The 23045-nt window shown below is 40.2% G+C and overlaps 1 long non-coding RNA gene across 1 annotated transcript; it reads left to right on the plus strand.

The window, feature by feature from the left end:
• The first annotated feature begins 698 nt into the window (after window positions 1-698).
• LOC117506464 lies at window positions 699-22744 on the plus strand. Its single transcript, XR_004559479.1, has 3 exons — window positions 699-728; window positions 3318-3320; window positions 22675-22744. It is a non-coding gene; the product is annotated as an uncharacterized LOC117506464 (long non-coding RNA).
• The last annotated feature ends 301 nt before the right edge of the window (window positions 22745-23045 follow it).

Consider the following 23045-nt stretch of genomic DNA (forward strand, 5'->3'; position numbering starts at 1 on the left):
GGAGCGGAGGCTTCGCGCTTCGCGGCGGTGCCACATGGCGCACAGCAACGCTGTGAAGAAGCCTCTCAGGACATGTTCTGGCATGTCCAGGCACATCCACAATTTCTCGGATAATCACTCGATGGAAAAACCACCGACATCTGTCTGAACGCCATCTCAAAGCCGTCCTGTGAGACCAAAACGGAGGTGGTTTTGTCTCGCTCCAGTAGCGAATCCATCATGATGCGCAAAGCCTCCGCTCGGCTTTCCATGACAAAATCTCTTGTTAAAAGTGAAATCTGCCGGAAAATGGTTGATGTCCAGCTCTTGTGATAACCAGAGAAATGGTACACGATGGTCACGGATCCAGACAGCCATCTGTTTAGAAATGAAATGGTCATTCATCCTGTCGATGGCGGCTTCGGAGCGCGGTGCGCCCCACAGCCGCTGGGGGCCGTCCTTAATGTGACAGTAACACTCCTTATTCTCTACCAAGCCCGTAACATTTTCACCGAAAGCCAGATAAATTTTTCTAATGGTTTCCAGCTGCCAGTCTCTAACAGTTTCTGAAAAAATTCTGATGGAAAAAAAAGCCCAAATCATTCCGCCATTTCCTGACAATGAAAATCCGACGAGGGGCTGCACCACTCTTCACTCAAAGCCTGCTCACAGGCGAATGACGCAACCGACAGGCGTGGAAAAACTCACGCATGCGCACAAGGGTTCAAGCTTGTCTAACGCAATCACACGTGATTCAAATCCATATGGATTTTGAAAAAAATAATAAGGTCGGATACTTTTCTAATCGACCTCGTACTCAATTCATACACAATACGTACTCACTCTATGCACTGTATATCTGCCGTTAACCGCTGATATCCGCAACTGACGGGGATTTGCGGCTTGACAGCGGACTGGGACAGTATGTAAAACATATATATTGCGTGCCCATCATGTCCACATCACAAAATAAAATATGTTGTAGCGAATGCAGATAAACTGGCCACGAATAAAGCGCTTTTATTACATCTGCTTTGCAGCTGATTTGCGGACAATCTGTGAATGCATAACAAAGATGTCAAGTAAACCCAAAGTGTGGCAGAAAGAGACATACCTGGCAGTCAGTGCCTGTCCGGCTGTGTAGATCCACAAAGACGTAGCTGCTGCAATCCAGGACTTTTATTTAACACCAACAAAAGGAAGAGTTGCTGTTTTAGCCACAGCTCACTCAAAAAAAAAAAAAAAAAACACTGTCTCATACCCGAGCGGCTTCAACCTCCCGCTCCCCAAACTCATGAACAGTTAACCCTCGCATGACAAAATGAACATTAACTCTGTGATCAACTTGTCCAAGTCCAGCAAATGGTCCAGAGGCTGTATTGTTGGTGTGAATAGTGATGCCGACGGCCTGAGTGCGCTTCTTTTTTGACCGCAATACAGATGCTGTGCACGTGCAACATGTGCGCGATGTATTCATAATACACCCGTAATACTGCTGTGATAATGTCAGTGTGTCAGATCAGTTTCCTCACTACATGCGTTATATAACCGTGATTGTTCATCATACGAGGTCTATTAGAAAAGTATCCGACCTTATTATTTTTTTCAAAAACTATATGGATTTGAATCACGTGCGATTACATCAGACAAGCTTGAACCCTCGTGGGCATGCGAGAGTTTTTTCACGCCTGTCGGTTGCGTCATTCGCCTGTGGGCAGGCTTTGAGTGAGCACTGGTCCACCCCTCCCGTCGGAATTCCTTTGTCTGAAAACTTGCTGAGAGACTGCCGCTTTGCTTGAACAACATTTCTTCAGAAACTGTAAGGCACATCCGAGTGGACACCTTTCGAGAAATTCAGCTGGTTTTCGGTGAAAATTTTAACGGCTAATGAGAGATTATGTAGTGTTACTGTCGCTTTAAGGACAACCCACGGAGCCGGACGGCGCGCCGCGCTCCGAGCTGCCGTCGTCAGCCTGTTTCAAGCTGAAAACTTCCAAATTTAAGCCTATGTTGACCCAGGACGTCGTGAGAGAACAGAGAAGTTTCAGAAGAGATCGGTATCAGCAGTTTATCCTGACATTCCACTGTTAAAGGAGATTTTGTAATGAAAGACGTGCGGACGGATTTGCGCGTCGGCACCCAGCCACTCATGGCCTGGTGCCACAGAGAAACACCTCCGTTGGAAGCCTTACGGGACAAGTTTGAACATGCCCAGCTGTTAAACAATTTCTCGGATACTCACTCGACTGAAAACCATCGAAAGCCGCCTGAATTTTACGAATGGTTATTAACACGGAGGTGTTGATAACCTGTTGGCCTGCGTTGATAACGCCGAGAGGCGTGAAAAAACTCACGCATGCGCACAAGGGTTCAAGCTTGTCTGATGTAATCGCACGTGATTCAAATCCATATAGTTTTTGAAAAAAATAAAAAGGTCGGTTTCTTTTCTAATAGACCTCGTATATGCGCTATATATTATTAATATATCTGTAATTCATACTGGGACAGTTGTCATTTTTGGCCATTTTTGTTGCGGACGACAACGAATGCCCGTAATTTGTATACTCAATTCATGCGCAATTAATCCTCTCCCCAGTGGGACAGGGCCCTTAGACTATAAGCATGCATTATTGGCTACAAAGCGGACCTATTACTCTGATTTGATCAACAAAAACAAGCATAACTCAAAGTTCTTGTTCGACACGATGGCAACACTTATTCATGGACAGCCACCTGTAGTTCACTCTCCTTTTACAGCACAGGATTTCCTGAATTACTTTGAGAAGAAATTAGAAGCCATTAGGTTAAACATATCCCAGCATGCCTCAACCCAGCCACTACACCATGCTATTGAGGTGGGCGCCATCACCACATCATTACCTAGATTTACAGAATTTGAGAGTATCTCTCTAGCCATGCTGATGAAACTCATAACATCAACAAAAAGCACAACCTGTTTATTTGATCCTATACCAACAAAACTGTTTAAGGACCTGTGGCCCACTCTTGGGCCGACTGGGCTGGAAATGATTAATCTTTCTTTAACCTCTGGATCTGTTCCTAAATGTTTCAAATCTGCAGTGATTAAACCATTACTTAAGAAACCTAATCTTGACCCTAGTGTATTGAAAAACAATCGGCCAATATCAAATCTATCATTTTGCTCTAAAATTCTGGAAAAAGTGGTGTCATGGCAGCTCGTGGACTATCTTACTGAGAATAATCTCTTTGAGCCACTGCAGTCTGCTTTTAGAAAAAATATCATTCCACAGAGACGGCTCTCACTAAAGTGGTGAATGATCTTCTGCTTGCAATGGATTTGGGCACCACTATGGCAGAAAGTTTGACCACATTACAGCCATTTTGGCATCGCTTCACTGGCTTCCCTGTCCCAGTGAGATCAGATTTTAAGGTTCTGCTCCTAGTCTATAAAATTGTTGATGGACTGGCACCTCCCTACCTAGCTGACCTAATTAAACTTTACGTACCAGCCCACGCTTCGCGTTCTCAGGCTACAGGACTACTTTGTGTCCCTAGGGTGAATAAAAAGTCTGCGGGTCATAGAGCTTTCTCTTATCGTGCACCTGTTCTGTGGAATGATCTCCCCGTGTCAATAAAACAGTCAGATTCTGTGGAGAAGTTCAGGACTTAAGACGCACTTATTTTCCCTTTTGTATGTCTAGCATACTGGTATAGTATAGTTCCACGCTTTTTACTGTTTTAATTCATTTTATTAGGAAACGGAGCGTGCCGCCGCCTCAACTTTACCTAAATTCTGGGTCTTTTAGTGAAGCTTAGGGCTAGTGGCGATCACCTTAGTATTTCCTGTTTTTCTTGTTATTTAATGCTGACAAATTCTACTGTATTTCTTGTCTTTCTGATGCCTGATTCTGTTTTTTTCTCCATCCAGAGATGGGTATGGTATTTGTGCTGGAGACCCCCCTGTCCTGTGCACCAATAGCATTTCCTGTGTTTTCATTTTGTGAATTGTTTCTGTAATTTATGTCTGTAGCATGGCCCAAGCAGAGGGTCACTCCTTTGAGTCTGGTCTGCTTGAGGTTTCTTCCTCAGAGGGAGTTTTTCCTTATTAACGGTTGCTCTGGGGGTTGGTAAGGTTAGACCTTACTTGTGTGAAGCGCCTTGAGTCAACTCTGTTGTGATTTGGTGCTATATAAATGAAAATAAATTGAAATTTAAATAAACTGAAATTGTACTTTGTTCAGGGTTCTGAACAGATTGATCTCCTGCGAGAGAGAAGTTCTTCAGAATCCAGACCTGTTTTTCAATGTCACTTTGAACAAATTTAAATTGAGAAATAGTTTGACTTTGTACTTTGAAAGGGACACTATTACAATAAGAACCGGGTATAATAAATAATAGTACAGGTTTTTTCACTTAGGGGGGTTTTTACAAAACCAACGTAGTAAATCTCTGTGTTGAGCATTTTATTCCTTCTGTAACAAAATAGTTTCTTCTTGTTTGTGTGGAACTGTGATGATTTTCTTTGAGTTTTAGAGCATAATTCCTGTCAAACAAGCAGAAAATAGTTCTATTTCTCTTATTAAGTGAGTTATGTGCAGAAACTGTCTGTCTCTAACTGATGGGCACAGCTGCAGATTATCCAAAATCAATCCAGCAGCCACTAAACCTCCAGCATCTGTGGGATGTTACATAAACCAAACAATGCTGGGTTTTTTCACGATGAATCTGGTGCATCAAATCTCGCCAGATGTTTGATTGCATTTATTGTTTTGTTTGAGTTATTGTTTGAATGTCCTGTAGAGGATGGACACTTTTTTCATTCATTTATCTATTCATTCACCAGAGTCATAGTCCACAAATTCCCTGACCAGCAGGAATTCTGAGCGCAATCCTAGATGGAACAGCATAACCAAGTTAAGCAGTTCATTGGTTAAGCTTCGCCATCACAGCGTAGCGGGATAAGCGCTCCAGCGCTATGCGTGTTCACGTGTACACGTCTGTGTGAGAGAGCCATGGAGATCCCCAGGGAGCCGAGGCGAGCCAAGACCTGGCGTGTGATCATCATCACAGCATGTGGCTTAATAAGGAGCTCACCACAGGTGGGCGAGTCGATCACAGAGCCAGCTGGAGTTTTCTCAGAGCAGAGAAGTGACGTGAAAACAGAACAATGAAGAGAAAGAGATCAAAAAGGCAGTGATGTAAAAATTTGAACATTTCAGATCCAGTAAGATCAAAAATGCTGTTTTTCCCTTCAACATCCTTCCTGCCCAAGTTGCATCAAAAGGCAAAGAACAACAACAAAAAAAATTTAAAATAAAGCAGTCCAAGAGCAGATAACAGATTTTACAGCAAAATTACCAATTGATGATACTAGCACCAAATTTTGCAAGATGATCTCAACCCAGTCTCATGGCAAGTCATGATTCAGCAGCACAAAATATACATTAATCTATTGGTTCGTGATATTGTGACGAAAAGCGCCTCGTTTTCATCACGGCAGCACAAATTCATTCTAATTCATTCCGTGACGGCTGCACGAAATTAAAAGTGAAGTGGGGGGGTCGGGGTGGTTATGGTTAGGGTGGGGGGAAAGAGTAAGATTAGGTTATGGTTAAGGTTAGGGTCAGGGGTAGGAGTAGGGTTAGGAATAGTGAGTTAAAAAAATCCCCTGTCACAAAAATGTTACTCATTTCGTGACGGAAGCATGAAAAAAAAATAGACTGGGCTGGATGATCTACATGATATTACTTAATGTATCTGGTTGATTGACCACTTTAACATTAATATGTTAAAGTGGTCTTTGTACCTTGTCTGAGGTAATTAGAGTGTAAACGTAATTGCCCTTTTAGGGATCAATAAAGTTGACTGAAGTCTGAAGTCTGAAAAAGACATATCAAAAGAGTAATGCTCCTATTTGATTGATTAAAGCCCTCGTCACACACAGCAAGAATGTGCAGGAACCAGAATGAAACGGCAAATATTGCCATAATCGGATGCAGCTGGGAGGGAAAGAGGCGTGGTCAGCAGTGTTGGAACGCGGCAGACTATCTCACCCACACCTGCACGATCACATCCAACGCTTATGCAGACAACAGGTCGATGACACCGACTGCCATCAGATGGCCATAAAAGGTGCAGAAGACTGCCGGATGTCCAAATGGGCAAACATGGGACTGGAGTGGGAGGAAGCGCTGTGTTCCTTCCTTTGTACAGTCCCTGGCGGTATTGAACACTGGAGTACAACCCACTTATGGACCAGACCTACGCCATATTTTTTTCTTTTATCACCAAAACAACATGAAAACAGACAAGAATGAAAGACAGGTGGTGACAGTAATAACTGTGAGGTGATGAAAAATGTGAGACACCAAGGAGATGAAACCCCAACAATACAACATACCAGGACAAACAACCACACATGAACAAGCAGTGACAGCAATAGTCTGTTCTCTAGTTAGTGACGATCCATACCCTAATCTAGGAGACCAGAATCTTGAGCCCCTTGAGACCACCCAAAACTGACTTGTGTTGATGGCCACTAACACCTAACCTTCCACACACAGAGACCCAGATCACAGCTAAATATCCGATCACTACTGTGGCTGGTGTGTTGGGCCAAGACAGAAGCACAGAGCCTTACCATATGATGTGGACCACTGCGGCATGTCAGGAGCCATACGGGTGATTGCATGAAACACGATGGAAAGGGGTCCAGGATGCAAGGCCCCAGGAGAAACAAGGAGAAAAAGGACAGTAGAAGGGCCCAGGGGCCAGGAAGGGCACCCACCAGGGCCACTGGGGCAGCCCGACCAACCGCCAGGGGAACGGCTCAGCTGGAGCCAAAACACCCCCCCCCCCCCCCCCCTACACACACAACACTCATTTCATATGTGTGAAAGCAGGCATGGTGTGGTCACTCACTCACTCATGCATTCACATCTGTGCTTGTCCTCCACTTCCCAGCGCAACTGACCTCACATGCGTGTGCGTGCTGAAATTATCACTCAGCTGTGTGTGTGTTCATAATGACTGAATGAGCCACTAAGTGTGAGCGTGTGCCACAGGTCACCTTTGCAGGGTATTTCCATTAATGTGTGTCCCTGAATGCATTGCTGGAATCCTAATACATTCATAATGCCCATAAATGATATGCAGAGGGGGTCAGAAGGCTTATTTATATGAATGTTGAAGTCACCAAGAATTAGAATGTTATCTGCACAGGTTGCCAAGTTAGAGATAAACTCACCACATTCAACTACATTGTATACTGAATACATTTCCAGTCAACATTTCCAGTTACCAACATGCCCTGGATGCTGTGTCCTAAGTTATTTTATGTACTGCCTAAGGAATGCTCTTTGGTAGCTATATTTTTGCTTGCTGTGTGTATAATCTGAACACAGTATTTGGTTTTGATCACAGGATAACTAATTTTGAAGTGATAATTTGGTTTTGATAGAAGAGTCTGGGGTTTTGTGAATGTTGATTGAATTTTTGGATTTCTGTTTAAGGTTTTGACAAAATGTATGGAGGTTTCAAGAAATGTGTTTTAACAATTGGGAAAAACTCTATTCGACTGTGACTTATATTCTGGTGCAATTTATATATGGGGTTTCCTCTTCAAGAAGCATTTTTTGAACAGGTGCGACTTATACTTTAAAAAAAATATGGTAGATACGATAAAACAGATCCATTATGATCGGCATTTCTGTGCAAAAGTTATTTTTGGTTGGCAGCACAGTGGATTACTGGTTAGCATGGTTTTTGCAGGAAGAAGGTCACGGGATCGAGTCCCACCTGTGGCATTTCTGTGTGGAGTTTGCATCTTTTCCCTGTGTTTGTGGGGGATTCCTGTGGGTGCTCCGGCTTCCTCCCACATCGCAGGTTAGGTGGACTGGAAACTGTAAATTGTCAGTAGGTGTACGTGTGGGTGTTTGTTTGTCTGTATGTGGCCCTACAACAGACTGGCATCCTGTCCAGGGTGAACCCCACGTCAACACCCTATGACTGCTGCGAAAGACTCCCCCCCCCCCTTCCTTAACCCTTAACTGGAGTAAGCAGTTGAAGAAGATGAAGTGAAGTAATTTTCAGTAGCACATTTTAGAAAGTGGACATCATCTTGGCCAATCAGTGGCCAATATGATAAGTAATACCATGAGAACCACCTTGCCAAATTTGGTGCTTCTACCACCAGTTGCATTTTTTTTTCCATTTCCTGCTCCACTACAGAGAGTTCTGGGGCATAAAAATCCAAAAGCCTCATGCCTCAGGCCCCCTACGCTACTGTTATTTGTGCTTCCGACGGCAGGATCTACACAGCACTGAAACAAGTGACATTGTTTATGTACGGGAAGAAATACCATGATATCTACTGTAGCGATGTACTGGATCTCAACAGTGACCCCTCCTGGCTTGAATGATTTCAAATTACAAAAATATAGAATGAAAACTGCAGAATTTGTAACCTCAGTTAAAAATAAATTGAGTGTAGTTGAGATTGGTCTACTTTTTTTTTTTTTGCCTTTTTTGTTGTCACTTTGGCATTAGTATAGCTGTAGTATATAGGGTGTAGTATATCTGCTGTCTGAGTGCCCTCCTAATTACTCTGTACACTGTGAGAATTAAGTCACGTTCCACTTTGTTTTAGGAAAAGGGGTGAAAATCATTTATCCACAGTGTTTCATCCAATAATTGTGTATTTTGTTTGTGTCGGCTTCAGAGCCACAAGACGCAAACAAACACAGGTCACACGTGTTGGAACAAGTCACCCAATCTCTCTCTCTCACACACACACACACACACACACACACACACACACACACACACACACACACACACACACACACACACACACACACACACACTCCTGAGGTCATTGTGTTAATTTCCAAGCTTGTACAACAACTCAGCATGGATTTAATTAGAAAGTCCGTCACCTCCCGTAAACCCGCAGATATCACTGAGTCTTCAGGCTGCTCTCAGCAACTATTACACACACACACACACACACACACACACACACACACACACACACACACACACACACACACACACACACACACACACACACACGCTCAAAGAATTAAAAAGGTCCTTGACTCAATTATTGATGAAAATCATGAGAAATAGACATGTGATATTTTTAATAACATCGGATTAATCCTCGATCTTACAGACTACGCTTTTTTAATTAAAGAAGATAGCTTTATTTTATTATTGCACTTTTTCAAAGCCTTCGATACAGTTGAACATCCATTTATCTATCACAGTCTTCATAGGTTTGGTTTTGGGCCTTACTTTCGTGATGCTTTGAAAATGCTTTACGTTAGAGGTAACAGTTCAGTAAAGCTAAGTGACGGGACAACACAGAGATTTAACTTGGAAAGAGGGGTCAGACAAGGGTGTCCAGTGTCAGTTTATTTATTCTTAATTACAGCTCAAATGTTTTGTCACCATATAAAATCTGGTAGGTTGGAAGGCATCTCTATTGCAGAGAGAAACATTTTAAGTCAATTGGCAGATGATACAGCCATTTTTTTGAAAAACACATTGCAGGTTAAGCCTGCAATCAGTCTGATAGACACCTTTTCAAATGCATCAGGTTTACACCTCAACCTAAATAAATGTGAGTTATTTTCCTTAAAACGTTGTGAGAGATGTCTATTGATAACATACAAGTAAATAGGAAGGTCAATTATTTGTGTGTGGTCATAACAAAAAATCAGCAAGAGAGATGCTGTCTAAACACTGAACCGAGAATTAGGAAAGCACAAAAAAGTTTAATCTCTGGCTGCAAAGAGACCTGTCTTTAAACGGTCGAGCCCTTCTATCCAAAGCTGAAGGAATCTCCAGATTAGTCTATGCTGCTTCTTCACTTGGACTCTAAAACATTAAAAACAATTGATCAAATGCTTTTTAATTTTTTTATGGAACAAACATACACATTATACATTCGTAAATCTGTTGTTATTAATACCTATAAGAATAGGGGTCTTAACTTTTTAGAGTTCTCCACCTTAAATTCTGCATTTAAAATCACTTGGTTAAAATACTTTCTCAAAAATGATTCATCTTTATGGAATTTTATACCTCAATATGTCTTCAGTCAAATTGGTGGACTCCCCTTCCTGCTAGTCTGCAACTACCAAATAAACAAAATACCCCTGAAATTGTCAGAATACCATAAACAAGCATTGTTGTCATGGAAACTGGTCTACAAACACAATTTCTCTTCTCACTATTATTATATCTGGAATAATGGAGATATTCTGCATAACAGAAAAAAAGTTTATTTCTACAAAATTGCTTTGACAGAAATATCTTTTCAGTTTCACAGCTAATCACTGCCAATGGACACTTATTGAGTCATCAAGAATTCATTAGAAAATTTTCATTTTCTGTCTCCTTAAAGGATTTTAATGAGGTTACTAAAGCTATCCCAGCTGGAGTGATGATGTTATGCAGAAATGTCTCTCCTGCAGCCATGTCAATCCATGCAAAACTTACTTGTGGGAAAATGTGCTTTGTATCTCGCAGGAATGACAAGAGAGCAATACGTGTGTTACTTCAGATAGCTATGGCAACAAAGGCTATGGTAATTTCATACTGGAATACATTTGTTGTTGACCTTCCATGGGAAAAGATCTGGTTAGTCCCCCAAACATATTTGGTTACAAATAAAATCAAAGAGATCTCCTTTAAAATTCTCCATAAAACTTATCCTCTGAAACATTTTATGCTTAAATTCAAAAAGGATATTGACATTAACTGTTCGTTTTGTTCTGATCAGCCTGAAACGGTTCCCCACTTATTTTGGTCCTGCACCTACACAAAAACGTTTGTGTAGAGATTGTGCTAGATTTTTGTGCAATAAAATACATGGAGATTTCCATTTGAAATACAAACATATTATATTTGGTGTGTTTAAATATAATGTAAATCATGAAAAAGCATTTGTCATGAGCTTGATTCTTATTCTTGGAAAATTCTATATCCATAAATGTACTGTAAATTCTCCAATAAAAAGCCAATCTTCCAATTATTTAACAAAGAATTTGAATTATACGAGGTCTGTCAATAAAGTAACGGTTCTTTTTATTTTTTTCAAAAACTATATGGATTTCATTCATATGTTTTTACGTCAGACATGCTTGAACCCTCGTGCGCATGCGTGAGTTTTTCCACGCCTGTCGGTGACGTCATTCGCCTGTGAGCACGCCTTGGGAAGGAGTGGTGAATGAATGAATGAATGAAAATGACTTTTTTTCCATCAGAATTTTTTCAGAAGCTGTTAGAGACTGGCACCTGGAAACCATTCGAAAAATTTATCTGGCTTTCGGTGAACATTTTACGGGCTTCACAGAGAATAAGGTCTGTTAGTACAGCTTTAAGGACCCCTTTAAGGACGCTCGGTGCACCACGCTCCGAGCTGAGACGACGCGGCACAAGCCACCGGACCATTTCTAAACGGATGGCTCTGTGGATATGAGACCGTCATGTGCTCTTTCTCTGGTTATCACAAGAGCTGGACATCAGCCATTTTCCGGCAGATTTCACTTTTAACAAGAGATTTTGTCATGGAAAGCCGCGCGGAGGCTTCGCGCGTCACGACCGATTCACTTTGGAAGCGAGACAAAGCAACACCTCCATTTCGGTGTGTCAGAGGACAAGTTTGGACATGTCCAGCTCTCCACAATTTCACTGATACTTACTGGACTGGTAAGCATTGAAAGTCGAGATAGGCAATAGACAATATATATATATATATATATATATATATATATATATATATATATATATATATACAACCCCAATTCCAATGAAGTTGGGATGTTGTGTGAAATGTAAATAAAAACTGAATAGAATGATATGCAAATCCTCTTCAAATGGTAAATGGACTGCATTTATGTAGCGCTTTTCCATCTGCATCAGACGCTCAAAGCGACCTATATTCAATTGAATATACCACAAAGACAAGATATTTAATGTTCAAACTGATAAACTTTTTTGTTTTTGTGCAAATATTTGCTCATTTTGAAATGGATGCCTGCAACACGTTTCAAAGAAGCTGGGACAGTGGTATGTTTACCACTGTGTTACATCACCTTTCCTTCTAACAGCACTCAATAAGTGTTTGGGAACTGAGGACACTAATTGTGAGTGTCATGATTGGGTATAAAAGGAGCATCCCCAAAAGGCACACCTGTTCACAAGCAAAGATGGGGCGAGCAACTGTGTGAAAAAAAATGTTTAAGAATAAGCAGTTTAAGAATAATGTTTCTCAACATTCAATTGCAAGGAATTAAGGGATTCCACCATCTACAGTCAATAATATAATCAGAAGATTCAGAGAATCTGGAGAACTTTCTACACGTAAGCGGCAAGGCCGAAAACCAATATTGAATGCCCGTGACCTTCGATCCCTCAGGCGGCACTGCATTAAAAACCGACATCGTGTAAAGGATCTTACCGCATGTGCTCAGGAACACTTCAGAAAACCATTGTCAGTTAACACAGTTCGTCACTACATCTACAAGTGCAAGTTAAAAATCTACCATGCAAAGCAAAAGCCATACATCAACAACATCCAGAAACGCCGCCGCCTTCTCTGGGCTGAGCTCATTTGAAATGGACAGTCGCAAAGTGGAAAAGTGTGCTGTGGTCTGATGAGTCCACATTTCAAAGTGTTTTTGGAAAACATGGACGTCGTGTCCTCAACACAAAAGAGGAAAAAAAAAACCATCCAGATTGTTACCAGCGCAAAGGTCAAAAGCCAGCATCTGTGATGGTATGGGGGTGTGTTAGTGCCCATGACATTGGCAAGTTACACATCTGTGATGGCACCATCAATGCTGAAAGGTACATCCAGGTTTTGGAGCAACACCTGCTGCCATCTAAGCAACGTCTTTTTCAGGGACGTCCCTGCTTATTTCAGAAAGACAAAGCCAAGCCACATTCTGCACGTGTTACAACAGCGTGACTTCGTAGTAAGAATGCGGGTACTAGACCATGGGTTAAAGTTCTCTGTCACCACGATGGATTTCTATCACTTGGAAAATTTAACCACACATATTCGCACGCACGTGGTGTCATGTGTGTTTTGGGGCTGAAATATGATACTCTCACTGTCAAAGCATCATCCCATTCTACGCTAATCAAAGCAGCAGCAATGTCAGCGTGGATGGCGCCACACCGCAGAGGAAGGGACTGTGTGAATTTTCACTTCTCTCCGCTCTGTTTACTGCTTGCCATGAGCCACGGTGCTTCTCCTCCCTGTCTTCGTGGGGACATTTGCCGACCTTCCCTAAGTAGAGCAGGGTGTGGCTTTGCTTTGTACCAATGAAGTTGGTACAAACCAGTTCTTTGTTGGTTCTTTGTTTTATTTCACATTATCTTACTTTTTCCCTGCTAAAACCCTAAAGAGCATATGTCTGTGAGTAATATTTACCTTACTTATGTTAAACCGACCTGTTATGGTCTTCTGAAACAGTTGATAGATGTATTTTATAACTAAAAACGGGACCGATGCTAACGTGTTAGCATGTCTATGGCATTTTCAATGTTAAAGTTAGCATTAAGCTGTTGGCATCTCAACACGTTTGTGTGCACTTGTTTTCTGTATAATAATTAAAGGCTCAGCATTTGTTTTCATAATAGACAAATGTATTACAAATTGTAATATTTGTTACATTTAATTTTATTTATATATTAATAATAATAATAGCAACAACAACAGTAATAGTAATAATAACTAATAATGCTACAATGCAGCTTTAGAGAAACAGAAAAAAGAACCTGATAAAACATAACAGAAGATATAAAACCAACTAACAATGAACATAAATATAGAAATAAATAAGTGTTTCCTGTGAATACCTAGTGACTCTTACACCTCCACTTCATCCCTGTTTTATTTACGATTAATGACAATGTGTGTTGGTCATCTGTGGGGAGCTCGGAGTAGAGTTCGCTGCTCCTTCACTTTGAAAGGAGCCAGCTGAGGTGGTTCAGGCATCTGGTAAGGATGCCTCCTGGGCACCTCCCAAGGGAGGTGTTCCAAGCACGTCCATCTGGGAGGAGACCCTGGGGAAGACCCAGGTCTAGGTGGAAAGATTATCTGTCCACACTGGCCTGAGAACACCTCGGGATCGCCCAGTCAGAGGTTGTCAATGTGGCACAGGAAAGGGATGTCTGGGGTCCCCTGCTGGAGCTGTTGCCCCCGAGCCCAGAACCCAGAAAAGTGGTTGAAAATGAGTGATGAGTGAGTTGTTTCGGTTAAACCACATCTAAGCTGTGTTTTTACACAAGAAAAAAAAATAAAGTGCAGTAAACGGAACATTTGTGTCTTTTTTCATGAAAATATCTTATTAAAGATCACATATTACACTTTAGTCAGGCCTTTAAAATACTTTTGTGGACTCTTGCTGTAATATGTTGTCAGGGGTTGAGATACTTTCTGTAGGCATCTAAAAATGCTCATAATTGGGTTAAACCTGATGGAAATCTCTTTCTGGTGTGTCAGTGATGTATGTATGTGCAAAATAAAACAAAACACTACTCCAGGTATGTTTTTGACGAGAATATAACATAACTTTGTTACAAGCTCAAACGTTGATGTTGCGTGATAAAGGCCTTTTAACAATAACTAACTTGAAATAATGGAAAAACTCACATGTAAGTAAAAAGCAAAAACAAAAAATGATTAATCGATAAAATAGTCGACCGATTAATCAATTACTAACATAATTATTAGTTGCAGACCAAGTTTGTTTTATGAGTGAGAGCATTGTACCAATTAAATGTGAATAAGCCAGTTCTGAGTTTCTCAGTGTGCATGCGTTTCCAAAACGGGTGATAGTGTTACTTTGTGCACAGCAGAACAATGTTGTCAATCGCTTTAGGCCCTAATTTTATATTTTATTGACTGTACAGCCAGCAACACAGCATCCTTTTGGCACATTTACCGGATTAGAACCGATCAAAATACTACAAAAGACAAAATTTCTGGGGGAGCACCCCCAGACCCCCCATAATCAATAATGTATTTTTACTTCACAGTTTCAAGTGATTTTTATTTCTTTCAGAGGGCTTCATACCCATTAAAATTCAGCAGAATATACAAATTTTGACTTGCTGTTTTCAAAATTTCTGGGAGAGATCCCCCAGACCCCCCATAATCAGTACTGTGTTTTTACTTCACAGTTTGAAATGAGTTTTCTTTGTTTCAGAGGGCTTCATACCCATTAAAGTTCACCGCAATACACCAAATTTGACTTGCTCTTGATTCTGGGGGGTCTGGGAGATCCCCCAGACCCCCCAGAATCAAAACTACACACCGCTCCCCACCTCCCGTTTATGTACCTTTATGTTCAGGTTTTGCATTGTTTTTATGCTTTGTCTCTCTCTCTCCTTAGAGGCTATTTAGAATAGATTTGTATACTGTATAATGTATTTATTGTATTTATTGAGGACAAAAAGAGTGTGTGCCCCCATTATGCCACATTTTAGGGAATTGCTGGCATTGATTTTTGCCAGGAAAAAAATTCAGTCGTATGAAAATTTATTGCTTTAACCCATGTACTAGACTGGCCTGCCTGTAGTCCAGACCTGCCGTCCATTGAAAATGTGTGACGCATTATGAAGCGCAAAATACGACAACAGAGACCCCGGACTGTTGAACAACTGAAGTCATACATCAAGCAAGAATGGGAAAGAATTCCACCTACAAAGCTTCAACAATTAGTGTCCTCAGTTCCCAAATGCTTATTGAGTGTTGTTAAAAGGAAAGGTGATGTAATACAGTGGTAAATATACCGCTGTCCCAGCTTTTTTGAAACATGTTGCAGGCATCCATTTCAAAATGAGCAAATATTTGCACAAAAACAATAAAATTTATTAGTTTGAACATTAAATAGCTTGTCTTTGTGGTGTATTCAACTGAATATAGGTTGAAGAGGATTTTCAAGTCAATGTATTCTGTTTTTTAATGTCCCAAATTCATTGGAATTGGGGTTGTATGATTTGAATTAGATTTATATTTTATTTATTTTGATATCACACTCTTCAAATTCAAGTCACAATTCCAAGTTTAAAAATTTTAATAGAAATCTCTTTTTAGCATTTTAACACTTTTCACCTATTTTCAAAAACATGCAGTTTAATAAATTCCATTCAAAACACACTCTGTTGACAAAGAGAAGATGACAAATAAATCTGAAGGAGTGATGGAGACACAGTCAGCGAGCGAAGCATCTACGGCCACAAGTGTCAGAGGGTCTAAGTCTAGGGTACGAGTTGGCGTGAAAATCATGTTAATCCTGAAAGTACGCTGGAATACTGTGTGGGGCCCAAAGCTGGTGGATTTGGCAGCAAGACTTTGTGAAGCTGGCAGCAGCAATTCTACGGCGTATTCTCATCAGGGTGTCGACATAATGGCGACTTTAATATCAATCTGAAAGAATAACAATGAGAAAACTCAGTGGAGCGCATGCCCATGCCAAAACATGGCTTATGGTTCAATAACAACAACAACAACAACAATAATAATAATAATAACAGCAAAAATAATAATAATAATTCATATCAAGTGTGGGTTCCAGGCAACATCCCTTCCACCACACTAGGGAACCGCCGTGGGCCCTTACTGATAACCATCCATGCAGACCACTGCTCCATCCCGTCTTCCATGTGTGGTCAGGTGGTACATGGGCATGTCCTTCACTTTTTACAGTTGCACTGATGCACCTGCTCGCTGACTCAAGCACCACATGGCCGCGGTGTCGTAGCTGTTCCATTACCACATCAGTATTATATCTGTTCTCACTTGTGTCTCACCAAGTAAAAACTAATTTGACCCAAAGTCAATGTTTGTAGAAATGGACAGATGCCAGGTGTTTGATGTTTTTTAAACTGATCCAGTACAGACAAACTCACTCACACTGTTCAGCTCACCGTTAGTCTTAATGTATTTTCTAAAATGTAGCTTGATTTATTTTTATGTCTTTAAAATTCTTTTTGTGTTTTCATTTTTGTTAAAATCTTTTTAAATATAATCTTTATGATGTCTGAATGTGTTTTCAAAATTTCTCAGTGTTTTGGGTTTGGTATATATTCATAAAATTCTTTTTTTGTTTGTTTGTTTGTTTGTTTTGTGGATTTAGTTTTCACTTTACACTTTTCACTTCACTGTTTTCAGTTTGTGTAACCGGTTTACCAAATGTAGGATTGCTGGATTATTTAAAGCATGTTGTGAGTAAGTATTTTATTATTTTGCTGTTTTGTTCCTGTCTTGTCTAAAATGTGTTGCTGTTTTCAGATTTTTTTAATATTATGAGAAATGTATTTGTGAATGTGTTAATATGTTTTCTGATATGTTGTTATATTTTGTGAATGTGCTTCTGGTATTGTTTGTGTTTTCTGATTTTCTTTATGTAAAATGCTGCTTTCTACTGTTTAAAATGTGTTTCTTTTCGGTTTTGTTGATATGTTTTATTGATTTGTTTCTGCCCTGTCAGAAATGTTATCTCTTGTGATTTGTTTTCTGAAACATATTCATCAATATGTCAGTGTGTTTTCAGATTTGTTCAAGCATTTTGTAAATGCCCTTTTGGTTTTGTTTGTGCTTTTCATTTTTATTTATTACCTCCACCAAGGAGGTTATGTTTTTGGTCGCGTCCGTTTGTTTGTTGGTTTGTTAGCAGGATTACTCAAACAATCCTCAACAGATTTCAATGAAATTTTTACCAGGGGTGTATCTTGGCCTAATTTAGAAGTCATTACATTTTGGTAATGATCCGGAACACAATCCGGATCCATTAATTTTTGTAAGGATTCTTTATCATTGCAGGATAGGGCCAATTTCAACATTTTTGCATCTAACTTCATGAAGACGGGTCACAAAGGCTGAACAAAAATTAAGTTACGACACAACAATAATTTAACATTTGTTTCTCCTCATTGAATAAACTTATTAGAAAAAAAAAACTTGTGTAGTCCATGCAGTTTCTCTTTCTAAATACATTTGTTGAAGATCTAAGGGTTTAACCCTTTGGGGCCAACACCGTCATATACGACGGCTGAGACCAAGCTTTACTATCTTAAAATTTCCAAAATCCAATCGTAGGGCAGATTCACTTCACATGACACACAAAAGATTGTTTTTAGGAGTGATGTGTTACTAGTTTATTATAGTTTGCTGTGTGTTTTGAATAAATGTGTGTGGAAAATTATTTCCGCTTTACTTTTCCTTTCTTATTTCTGATTGTAAACCTTTATTACACTTATAAAACACAACTATAGCATATATATTTTGAAAGTACAGGTTGTCCTGAAAAAAGAGACATAAAACTTGATTGTGGGATGCAGGGAGAGCTGTTAACAGCAAAAATAAAACATTTATGCCAGGCTAGTGACCTGTCCAAAAAATGCCCTCGGACCCCAGAGGGTTAACCACTGAATCTGAAACATGACAGTAGATGCAGGAAACAACGTGGAATAAGTCTCTTTGCCAAAGGGTATTCCATGTGACGTCAGTGACCCTATGGCCTTGGCGGAGGTTTGCGCTCTTCCAGTGCTTCTAGTTTTTTGTATTTTGTTGTAAAATGCATTTTCTGATATGCAGTTTTTGCTCATGTGTTGTCATGATTTTTGAATTTTGGAAAATTTTCATTCATGTTTTTTTCTGATTTGTGTGTGTTTTGTGAAATGTCTCTTCGGGTTTGCTAAAATGTTTTAAAATTTCTTTTTCAACATGTTCATGCTTGTGTAACATCTTTTGAAGCTTGAATGTTTTTACTGATTTGTGTCACTTATGAAATATGTTGTCTGATTTGTAATTGTGATGTGTTTTCTAATGTGGTTTGCTGAACCGTGCATTGTTTTACAGTTTGTGGCTACTGTACAGCATTTTGCTTTTTACCTTTCTGGGTGCAGAATCCGATGGGATCACTGGCTTCCTCAGGTGCAGCACTGAATGTACGTTAATCACACAGATTTCTTTGGTTCTTTGTAGTTAATCTGTGACAAACAGTTGCACATTATCTCAGCTGTGCATGCTGCTCTGCCATACTCATGACCCATTTAACTTTAACCCACACTCCAGTTGCCCATGGCAACGTGCAAGCTGCAGCACATGTGTAGTTGTCTTTAAAAGGTAATTCTGCATTTTTAGAGAATTTATGCAAATTCTACATTTTATAGTTTTATCATTTATCCATATTCTCTGTTATTTTGTGTCTGAATGCACATCGATGTTTGAGGTTTTGAAGTGTTCTCATTCCAGAGCGTCAGACTTTGAAGGTTCGACTTTTTGTAGCTTGACATTTAACGACATAGTCATGTAACTAACAACCACTTTCATTCATCAGCAACAATCAATGAAAGTTTGTCTATGAATGTAAAATCTATTAACTCGACCATAAGCTGCTTGTTGTAGTCAAATCCACTCAAGCTGAGGCCGAGTTACTGCGATCTGAGTCCAAGTGATCTGAACATGAGTCCGAGTCCCAAATAAAAAAATAACACCAAAGACTGGAAAAAGAAAGAAAGAAATGTTCTTATGCATTCTCTCTTTCAGCTATTGTTTACTTGGAGTAACTACTCAAGCAAAATAAAATAAAAAAATACATAATTTACACAAAAACCATAGTAAAGCACAAAAAGCAACTGCCTAAAAACTGCATTAAGAATCACAAAAATACAAGCAAATGTAACTCAAATAATTCTCCCTAGCAACAGAACTAGTGACTTTCCCATAGGTTTACCCTCATAATAATAGTAGTGATAATGATAAATTTCTTTTTAAAGCTATTTCAAACCACACTTATTCTCCTTCTTGGTTTGACTTCGCGAACGAAGATCTGTCCATGTCTGGCGCAGGCTTGCTGGTGGCTAATGAGGCCAATCCTCGACAGACAGACTCGACTACAACGGTTGTAGGGGAATGTCAATCAATCAATCAATCAATCAAGTTTTATTTCTATAGCACTTTACAACAGTTTTCACTGAACCAAAGTGCTTTCCAATAGCACCAGCTAGAGATAAAATAAAAAGAACAGTACGAAAAACACAATAAAACACAATAAGAGCATCCAAAATAGAATAAAAATAGACAAAAAAGTGTCAAAGCAATTTTGTGCAAAAAGCTGCCCTGAACAAGTATGTTTTTAACTTAGCTTTAAACAGAGGCAAGCTATTAATGGACCCCAGTTCAGGAGGTAATGCATTCCACAACTTAGGACCTGCTACTGCAAAAGAACGGTCACCCCATTGTTTGGACCTGGACCTGGGAACCTCCAGAAAGTTTTGGTCAGCAGACCGAAGTGCTCTGACAGGGTTGTGTGTTTTTAACAGGTCACATAAATAAGAAGGTGCAATGCCATTTACAGCTTTAAAAACAAACGTTAACAGTTTAAAATCAACTCTAAAACAGACTGGAAGCCAGTGCAGGGAGTAAAGTACAGGAGTGATGTGGCTATGCTTCCTGGTGTTGGTCAACAGGCGAGCAGCAGCATTCTGGACCAGTTGGAGTCGGTTTAGAGAGCCTTGAGTGATACCAACATAAAGTGCATTGCAATAGTCAATCCGGGAGCTGATAAAAGCATGCATAGCCTTTTCAATGTCCTTTTGGCTTAGAAAGGGTTATATTTTTGACAGGAGTCTCAGCTGGAAAAAAACTGGCTCTTACCACACTGTCAATTTGTTTCTCAAATTTTAAACAGTCGTCAAACAGCACACCAAGGTTCCATACCACAGCCCCACGATAAGGAGCCAGGGAGCCAAGATCTGGATCAGAGTTAGTTTTAGCTCCAAACAGTGCTGTGGCATCACGGTTTTTCCTTCTGTTTCGCTTTTCCTCAAGGGCGGTTTTGTGATTGTTCTCAAAGGAAGACAGTGACTGGTTGACTGTATGACATGAAGCATCTCGGTCGGCAGCAAGGGCTGACCACTGTTGGTGACTGATGTGGCATGCTAACAGAGATTTCTTGAGGGAGTCTTTGAATCTTTTCTTTGGTGCTCCTCTGTCACTGTGTCCGGTGGAGAGCTCTCCGTAGAGGATGATCTTGGGCAGTTGGTGGTCTTCCATTTGAGAGACAAGCCCTGCCCGGCAAAGCTGTGTCTTCATGAGCATTGCCTCAATACTGGGAGCTCCCACTTGTTCAAGGACTTCGATGTTTGTGACAAAGTTGGTCCAGTGGATGTTTAGGATGGAGCGTAGACAGCGCTAATGGAAACGCTCAAGTATTCGTATGTGATGACAGTAAGTGACCCATGACTCTGAACCCTACAGGAGTGTGGTGAGTACGACTGTGCGATACACAGTGATCTTTGTGCCTTTCTTCAGATCTTTGTTTTTCCACACTCGCTTGTAGAGCCTGCCGGACACACTGTTTCCTTTTGCCAATCTGTTTTCAACTTCCTTGTCGATCTTGGCATCTGAAGAGATGGTACACCCTAGATAGCTGAACTGGAGGACTGACTTCAGCTCTGACTGGCCAATGGTGATATGAGGAGGCCGATATTCTTCCTGAGGTGCTGGCTGGTGCAGGACTTCTGTCTTCTTCAGGCTGATTTACAGGCCAAACAGTTGTGCAGCATCTGCGAAGCAGGAGGTAATGCGCTGCAGTGCAGCCTCTGTATGGGCAAGAAGGGTGGTGTCATCTGCAAAAAGCAGCTCTTGGATCAGTTGCTCCAGTGTCTTGGTATGAGCCTGCAATTGCCTCAAATTGAACAAGCTACCGTCAGTGCGAAACCGGATGTAGACACTGTCTTCGTCGTTGGTGTCTAGTGCTTGCTGAAGCATCATGCTGAAGAAGATGGGGAAACGTGATGGAGCCAGAACGCATCCTTGCTTTACCCCGGTGGAGATGTGGAATGACTTTTAGAGGTCACTACTGTGTCTAACTTGGCCATGCTGATTCTCATGTAGCTGGATTACATGAGATTACAATTATTACAATTACAGCTACTAAAAAAGATATAATCAATTAGAGGAAATACATAAAAGACTTAGATAAAAAACATTTAAAATATACAGTTTTTGGGTTTCATAAGATTTAAGTTATAAGAAGAGCTTTCTTTGACACCTCTATAACTAGAGGATTTTTAATATGACATTGCCAATATTATCAAATTTTGTATTGTCTAGAAAAAAGTAATTAGTTCCCCTCAAGGGGAAAATTTGAAACAAAAAAGACAGCCTTGAACTACTTATAGCAGTGACCCGTACAATCTATGAGAGCAACATAATAGATAATTTGGGGACTTCCCCTGACTTGTGCAAGGGTTGCTGGGAAGCACATGGCAACAGCCAATCAGAGTGGAGACTAGCTGCTCGCTCAAACAAAATAAACCAAGATGACAGAACACTCTCTGAAACAGCTTCTTTCTACATAACTCTATTATCTTTCTCATATATTTTGTGAATGTTAGCAAGAAATAAACACTTAAATCTAAAAATGCTGTTTATGTAACCAGATGAAGAGATTTGCAGACATCTTACAGATGTTAGCATGCATGCCTCGTGTAGTGCATCACGCGAGGTCAAAGGTAACTTCCATTAGGTTCAAATCCTCATGCATGCATGGGCACATGTCCTCCTGTAGATGGTGTTAAATGGAAAATAAAATATTTGTTATGGAATACACCCCCCCCCCCCCCCCCGGTAAATATGTTCTCTCGATTAAAATGAGCTGTAATTTTCCAACAGGTTTTAAGAATAAACAGACATTATAATGCTTAGATTTCAGCAGAAACTAAATTTTGTCAGTTTTGTGAAATTTGAAAGGTCGTGTAGCTTTAGAATAAAATTTTAGACAACTTAGAATGGAAAAAGGTACAAAATTTGTCCCAGTGCAAATACGTAGCTAGGGTGCAAATTTCCAAATATTTATCAGAGGAGTTTCATTGTTGTTAACATTTATGAAGAGGAAGCCAAGTGTAAGCTTTCAAATTAAACCATTGGATTTGACCTCAAGTGACCTTGAAGATTAAAATACAGGTAGTTCGTGTATGTGAATAGACAATATGGTAAAGATTTGACAAGGAACACAGTAAAGTGTAAATGAGTGATGGTCCTGCTTGAGTGA

Source organism: Thalassophryne amazonica, chromosome 3, assembly GCF_902500255.1.
Source record: "Thalassophryne amazonica chromosome 3, fThaAma1.1, whole genome shotgun sequence".
NCBI lineage: Eukaryota > Metazoa > Chordata > Actinopteri > Batrachoidiformes > Batrachoididae > Thalassophryne > Thalassophryne amazonica.